Source organism: Centropristis striata, chromosome 18, assembly GCF_030273125.1.
Source record: "Centropristis striata isolate RG_2023a ecotype Rhode Island chromosome 18, C.striata_1.0, whole genome shotgun sequence".
Classification (NCBI taxonomy): domain Eukaryota; kingdom Metazoa; phylum Chordata; class Actinopteri; order Perciformes; family Serranidae; genus Centropristis; species Centropristis striata.
Window position 1 is genome coordinate 21,051,488 of NC_081534.1, and position 8,645 is coordinate 21,060,132.

Sequence of the window (8,645 nt, forward strand, 5' to 3'; positions counted from 1 at the left end):
ACAAGAAACTCTACTCCTAGATCTCTTCAGTGGCTCCCTGCTGCTTTTAGGATCCAGTTTAAAATTCTAACTTTTATCTATAAGGCAGGTGGGAGGTTTTGAGACGGCAGCACCTAAACGCCTCTGCCCAACCCTTATGCTCTGCTGAGTCTTTACATTCTTTGAAAAGGCAGCTTAAGACCAGGCGGCAACCTCCGGGTCTGAGCAGGGAGGCAAACTAGGAAGTGCCTTAAGCTGCATTCTACTGAAAATTCCAACAGGGTGTGGCTGCAAAAAATTTCTGTCTATTCATTTCAATGCAAAATGAAAACACTGTAGTCTCAATCGCTAGTAAAAAGTCTTCTTCAAGACAATTTGTGGTAGAGACACACCTGTTCAGAAATACAGCACTATACAAATATATTTACTTGCTCACTTACAGCTTCTATGATTACCATTTAATAAAAGCATCTTATTTGTAATATTTATTTTTCAGCAATAGCCATTTAATTTATTTAAATGATCCACTAATGACCACTTAATATATTTTCATTGTTAGTGGCAGAGTCTGCCTTTCCAGCACTGAATTCAGATTCTCTTCAAACCCACAAGGGGAGTGACAGGGAACGATGCAGCATGTAATCCAGTGTTACTGTAAGTAATTTGATCTGATTGATATCTGCTTCACTGTTTACTATTCATTGTCCTACAGCCGTATCAGAGCTGGATTAAGTTACTGCTAATACTGACACAGTATTTTCTGCTGCTGCTTCTTCCTTTTAAAATCATTCAACTGGCAAAATATTGGATGGCTTTTACTGTGGAGCAAAATGTATTTATCACAGAGGTTAGTGTGGTTGTGATTGTGCATAAACATGCATCATAGCATGTAAGCAGCCCATAGATCAACCTAATCTTGAGGTAAACTGACTTCAAATTCATTCTGAAAATGAACAATGATTTAGCGTGGCTGTTCACGGAATTAAGAGCATGTCAATTGGGTGCACATGGCTCTCACCATGGTAGTGGCTTAGCGGCTAGCAGCTAACAGTGCTAATGCCACCATGAACAGTCCTAAAAATGGTCACAGTGTCACATAGCAGTAAGCAATAAGTATTTGCCTCTTATAAAGTGGTTACTACATATACATATTTGTTTTATTAAATGAACACACAGCAAGAAGTGCATTTATTGAAGTAGTGTCCAATCATGTTAGCACTCCTCTTTGCTGGTGTGGGGGTATTTGACTCTGGACAGGTGCATTTTAACTGCATCTTCTCTCTCCGTAGTTTGGACACCAGAAAGATTGCAGAGATGCTTCACATTGTTGAAAAAAATGTGAAAAAAGCAGATGAATTGGGCAGCAGCAACAACAACAGGTAATTCTCCAAAACACAGGACAGAGCCAGGGACCCCGCTTTCACCGGCATGTGGGTTTTTGTGTTTTCCAGCTTCGCAATTCATCTTTCAGTAATTTCTGTGTTTCCTTTCTCTTTTTTATCTTCCTCCACTCATCTGTCCATCTCCTTATAAAACTCATCCACGCTCAGCCCACCCAGTAAATCAACATTCACAATAAAATATGACGTTTTAAAACAATTTCTTTGGCGCAGTCAGACTGATGTGATGCAGTCACAGGCATGTGTTTGTAGACTATACTACAGCAGTTTCGCATGCAGCTCAGCCAGTTATAATCAAGGACCGGAACTATCGGTTACAGTAGAATTTCTTCTCATGGCATTTTACACCAATCTAAGGAAACATAGCATTATAATATTTTGTCATGTTTTTACACAATATACACAGTGCAATTGTCACATTATTGGTCTCTATGGGGCACAAATTGTGCTTCGGTGTTAAGGTTGCATGGTTAACACGGTGGCACGTAATGCAGAGAGACACACAGTCTAACTCCAAGGCCAAGAGAGAAACAGCTTGTTGTACACCAGTGTAACAGTGTATCCCCTTATCCAACACTCGGGTACATTAAAAACAACACTTTCCATGAACCCCGAGCACTAATTATAACATAGCGAGAAGCATATTTATTTATTTTGCTCATGCTACAGTGCCATACTTTCTTGTCTGGTGTGTATGCTTCATTATCCCAATGCTCGGGAAGTGGTTTTTGGAAGTGGGTTAGTTGTCAGACAGCTCTGAAAATCCCCAGCTTTTGGCTGCTCTTGACACTCTGGTTGAACCCGTCCTATTAACGCTGGATTACTGTGGAGAGGCCGTGTTTCCTTGACAAGGGAATAGAGCAGAACATTTGAGTGGGGATGATTTCATCTCACAGTTTTTAATTGCTCTAGCATCTATTCATGCACTCTCAAGATGCGCCAAGCAGCTTTGCAGATTCCCAGAGAAAAAAAGTCAAGGTTCAGCAGAAATGGTTGATACCAAATACTGAAGGTTTACGGCTGCAACATCAAAGTTTTATGGTCTCAGGATACACAGATCCCTTTCCAGCTGTAATGTGTTTTCTACAAACATTGCCAAATCTTGGCATTTCAAGGGAGGTTTTTGTTGTCTTAGTATTCACAGAGAGTCAGCCTGAGTATTACAGGGAATTTAAATCAGTAACTAAATGAACTTTTTCTAAAGTACAGTGTTGATAGAGATCACTGAGCAGACAGATGTAAGTCAACATTAGCTTCTCTGCTGGCGGCAACTTAGGAAAAAACCAATAAGATGATTTTTCCAGACGTTTCCTGCTACTAACGCTGCTATCATGGAGTGAATATCATTCATCATAGAAGATGTCACGTTGAAGCAAGTGCTGTGAATACATCATTTATATTTGAGGTTTACTTGAAAGAGAACGCTGTGGAATATTATCTCATCTTGGTAATTTGGGTTTTAGTGTCATGACCACTGTCCAATGTGCTCCTACAAATTCTGTTCCCATACAACAAAACTGCATTATCAATAACGTTTCAAGGGACACATATTCTCTCCTGGATTATGCTTGTGATTACTATTACGTTAGCTTGGTTCACCAAGTCTGGTTTATCAAGTGCTGCAGGGTTAAATAGTGATTTGTATACTACCAGTGAGCCACCAGGACGCCCCACAGGTCAGGTTTGTAGACCTGCAAATCCAAGCAAGTAGTAGGGCTTTCTTGTCTATATCAGATAGAATTATCAACTTGTTAAACTCTGTTTACATCTTGAATGGGGATGAAAATTAAATCGTGCGGCTCTTCTCCTAATGGATTTTATTCTGAAATGAGTCATTTCACTGGAGTTGTGAAGTTCAAAATAATTTACTCACCCTGTTTCAGCCACAACATTAGTGACAGAGAAGGAGTTTGTTACAGCAGAGCCTATGACATAACTACAAATTGAGTCAATCGCAGCCATCACTGGAATCTAATTCTACAAATAGTATAATACTATAATCATTAGTGTAACCTAACCTTGATCTGCAAAAATACCAGGTTTAAACCGAATGCAAAGACATGCAGAATCTGCGCAGATAGCCATTCAATGTTGATTTAGATAATAATGCTAATGTAATAGCATTTCATTTTAATAATTTAAAACAGGCTTATATATTATGCATTTATGTGTAAATGTGAATAAAACATTTTCAAGAAATTTACTGAATTAAACTCACTGACCCGCTGTAACCTAGGTAGAACTCTTTCTGGCCAGCAGGGACCTAAACTGGATGCTTGCTTGAACACATCAAGGGCGATTGCTGCAGAGGCAATTGTCATTAGATTTTTGCGTCTTTTCCTCTGATAGACGACTTCTCATGGCCATTTTAATTTTGTTCTGAAGGCTGAATCTGTGCTGTGCTGCCACGCTGGAAGCTGGAATTGCCAGCTCCACTTCAGCCACAGTTTTGAAGTCGGGAATATTCCTCCCAGGGAAGTAATCAGAAGTCTGCAAGGCTCTCTGAATGAGGGACGTTCTGATCCTACAAGCACTCGCTTCACTGGGAGGAAATCACGCAGCATGCGCTCTCCCAGACCCAGTGGTGCAGCTGCACCCTTCTGTGACCCGTAGTGGTCTTAAGAACACTGTCAGCACCAGGATAGTGAGATGCGTTCAGCACAGTACTGAGGTCAGCAATGATGTCTACATTGGGCAACCTTCTGTTGATAGATTTAGTGGCCTCAGAGATGTACTCTTTGCGCAGAACTGAAGATGCCATGATGTCTGTGTGTGTGAGCATGATGCCACAAAACTTCTGTCTCTGCCTCACCCGACCCATTCAGCAAGTCATCCAGGTTGGATGATGGAGATACATCTTCTCTTTGGAATGTGAGGTTCATGTAGTTCTGGTAAAAAACAAAGAGGGAGCTGTAGAGCTTAACACATTGATCATTTTATAGGCACCTCTGTGTCTTAAAATACTGAGGGTAGCAAGTCAGCTAGCCTAGCTGGTTACTAACACGAAGAAAAGTAACATAAGGTTTATGAGAAGTCTAATGTATACTGGACAGGAAGTAAGCTGATCATGCTGTTCATGAAACGGATATATACATCACATTACATTGTGCAGGTGGTCCATACACACAACTTGTTTTGTTCTGTGAACTGAGCCTTTATTTTCCCAGGAGATCAGACCTGGTGTCATACAGTAAAAGCCTTGCTTATAGGGGACCCATCTAAATGCTTGCTGTATCATTCTTCCATTGGCAGCACATTGTGCAATTCAAATACTACATAATATGTTAAAGCAAAAAAAAAAGTTTCTTACCAATTTTTATTACAACAAATACATTTCTGTTATTATTTTAGCCATAGTGACAATCTCTTATGACCCATCATCACACTGCCCTACAAAGCCTAACTGCAGTAACTTTGTAAAGGGTAAATCTGAGGAAAAACTGCTTTAAAGTTTTTTTTAAATGTTTTTTAACTGGCCAGCCAAATGTCTTATAAGTAAGTAAGTGATATGACACTTACTTCTACATGTATTGATGATGTTGTTTTTATGCTTAAAAATCTTGACGATTTATTTTACCTTTGACCCCAAAAATGCAGTTACTGCACTCTGGTTTTGCATTGCTGTAAAATGTTCTAATAGTAATGCAAAAACAGAGTGCAGTAACTACAATGTTGTTGACTTCTTTCAGCGTTTATATTTTGTTTTCTGTGAATATACATTTTCAAATTGATGAAGTCAAGCTTATATTCTTAAAATTACACAACAAGATGTGAGCAGTAAAGATCCCACAAAATAGCAGTATAATTGTTTTGTGTGTGAATCATTCCAGCCTCTCTCTCTCTCTCTCTCTCTCTCTCACACACACACACACACACACATTTTTACTAATATATAATAAGTTCACAAGTAAGTTTAAAGCACTAGCGTTTTTAACTTCTCTGAAAAAGACAAAAAGAATTGGAACAGAATGGCGGAAGATCATCTCCAGCAGCAATGATGGAACCAGACCGTATTGTAGCCACATCCAGTACACATAAAGGATGAACTTTACTTGTTGCTTTCTGGAAAGATATTATTACCTGAAAGCTTTAGAGTTCCAATCATCATCATTATAATCGACCCCAACCGTAAAATCTCTTAACACACCGATAACAAAAATAAGACCTTCACTCAACGCAACTGCATACTTTCCAATTTCCCCTCTAAATTTAGCCTAACAACCGTGGTGGGGCAGCTGGTTGATTATCCACCATCACCAAAAACAATAATGACATGAGAAATTCAATTATGCTCCTCATGATTTATTTGTGGTTTAATGATTAAAAAACAGCCTGGTTAAAAAACATTAGAGCTCATACCACTAGCAATTATGAGGCGGTGTGATTTACCCCTGACAATACGCCAAACTATCATTTCAGTTCTGTTCTGCTGAACCTCATGCCAGCAATAATTGACGTGAGTCTTGTTGACTCTGGCGTCCTCAAAGCAGCAATGATTATCTGATATTTGTTTGCTCAGTCACGTTGAGCAATTGTGTATTCAATAATTTACTTTTTTATATACCCAGGTGAGCCTGCCTTTGCTTATTAGCCCACCAGACAGAGGCATGCATCTTTTATCTTCTGCTTCTCTCTGCTTTGGCAGCAGAGTTGCTGAACTATTTTTTGTAATCATTACCCAGAAGCAGGGAAGCGCATATTGTCGGGAAGCAGCATGTACATCGAATATGCCCCCCCCTCCCCCCTATTCTGTCTCATCATAATTTAACACAAAGTCCTGGTTTATTCAAAGTGGAGAGCGGATTCAACCTCAGAGAGGTGAAGCTGGGAGCAGCCGGCTATTTGTCATTCGACAGCAGATGCAATGCAACCTTGGCAAAGTGTAGTACAAGAGATACAAGTGAGATTGTCAATACAGAGGTATTCGGCTACAAATAAAGTTTTACTGAATTCAGTGACATTGACCGGCTCTTTGAGCAGAGGTGTTCAGTGAAGTGGAATGATGAGACACTTAACTCAAATAAGTGTTTCATGCGCTCAGACCTTGTAAACAGCAGCTGGACAAGAGAATATTTGATAACAGTGTGGATCAGAGTTGCCTGTGGCCCTGGCAGCTGGATTTTTGTGAGCATTTTGATTTGCTTCCTTGAGTTTTTTTAACCCTGTCTGTGCCACCATGTTATACTTATTGCAATGTTTTCAAGTAGTCTTTTCCCTTTTTTGTTTATTTAAAAAAATTGCAATAGAAGAGTTTCTAAATCTAATTCATTGACATACACAGATAAAGTAAATACACATAGAGTGCTAACTTTACGGACTTTACTAGTTTCAGACCGATGCTGTTTGCATTCCCAGCTCCCATGTTTTGTAAGTAGCAAATGCACTCGCACCAATCTGTGCGTACATTGGTTTGCCCCCTGACCCGTGCCTTTAAGCCAGACCTGGGCATTAGGCGGCCGGGGGAACACATCCGGCCTGTTGGCTGTCCCTGTCTGGCCCGCGTGAGGTTATCCCGAAATTAGAAATTTATACAATCGCAGTGCTTTTATTTTGAAGTCGATGTACGTATGTGTATGCATGCATAGGCACCTGTACAGAAACACTGAGTTACCTTGTGAAAACACTTATTTCTTTTTGAATAAAGTTAATAAATTGCAGGATTACTTCATAACATACATGCTCTATATTGTTTTTGTGGTTTGAATGTTTGTTGTGTTTAAAATAAATGGAAAAGTGAGATTATGATTGGAGTTTTTACAATTTTTTACTGCTATATTTGACTTAATCCACACTGACATTGTCTTGTCATAACATGTATTCTTACCAGTAGCAGCTCAAAACCAGACAATTTACTGCATTTAATAAAGCGATGAAATTAATATTGAGCAGAATTTAGTTCAGAGTATTGGTCTGGCCCTACGCAACCTATACAGTACCTCATGTGTCCCCTTGGGAAAATGAATTGCCGACCCCTGCTTTAAGCCCTAGCCCCGCAGCAACAAAGTTGGTGGCTCAAAAATGACACCAGTTACTTTTAGCTCTCTCTGATGCACACTCTAATACATGCAAAACCTCACAAACAAACACATGTGGCGTGTTGGACTCTGGGGATTTAAATAGATAATTATATGGTTCTGCTCATATGCAGTCAAATTAAGTTGTTGACGAGATGAGGACTGGGAGGCGGCGGAGGCAAAGGGCCCTCCAGCCAAAGACTACATACCAGTCCCTCTGCTTGCTTTTCCAATTTGCGAAATCCGCCATTTATATTGAAACGTACCTTGCTTTTAAAGTGAATCAGAGACGACAGTTTAATTCACGTTACAGCCGAACATTATTTAAGACACTAAATACGACCCCTTTTTCCCCTTGCGCCTTACTTTGTGATTATGTGTCAATTGTACACATCATTGTACTCTGTATGCCATGGCTGAAATGCCGTCTTTGTATGTTCGCAGGCAGTCTCATTGGTTAGTTTTTATCTATAAATGTATTCTTGGGCTGCTTCCCTCTTACCTGTGTGCATATGTGTCGAAACAAAACTAAACATGGTCTAAGCTTGCAAATCATTGTACAGATGTTGGTGCCAAGAGTGAGAACTGAATTAGGTAAGTAAGCTTTTAGTTATGCCACCCCTCATGGAACAATTTCCAAAAGGAATTGAAATTGTCTGAATTGATCACAATGAATTTAAATCGATTCTAAAGGATAAAGAAATAATTTCCCTTGGTCGGTGTGACTACTCCTTATAAGTCGCTACTGAGGCTCACTCAGTGTTGTTGTGATGGCAGTATTTGCATTTAATTGTTTATGATAACTGTGTTTAAATGTTGTAACTTTTATCTTTTTGTGCTGCTTTTTTGGCCAGGTCTTTTAGACTATGAGCTATAGATTGCTTAAATAAGATCCATAGTCAGTGTGTCAACAAATTAAAGGGGACATGAAATTACTCAACATTCAGTATGAACACACTATAACAATGCATCTGTACCCAACAGTATATACTGCATGTTTACTGTGCTGATGCTTTAACACTAATATGTCAAAGGCCATTTACAGTTGAAGAAGTTGCAGCAAAAGATGATTAAATCCATACAGTAAGGTCTTGAATCATGCTTCCATGAAAAAGGGATTCAAGTATCCAATACTGATACTGTGGGTTTTTTTTAAATCTTGAAACCCAATTTCGCCTCCACTTAAAGCTGCTCTAATTTGTATTTTGTCAAATTACCAATGGGTCAGAAAACTGTAATGTGGCAGCGATCA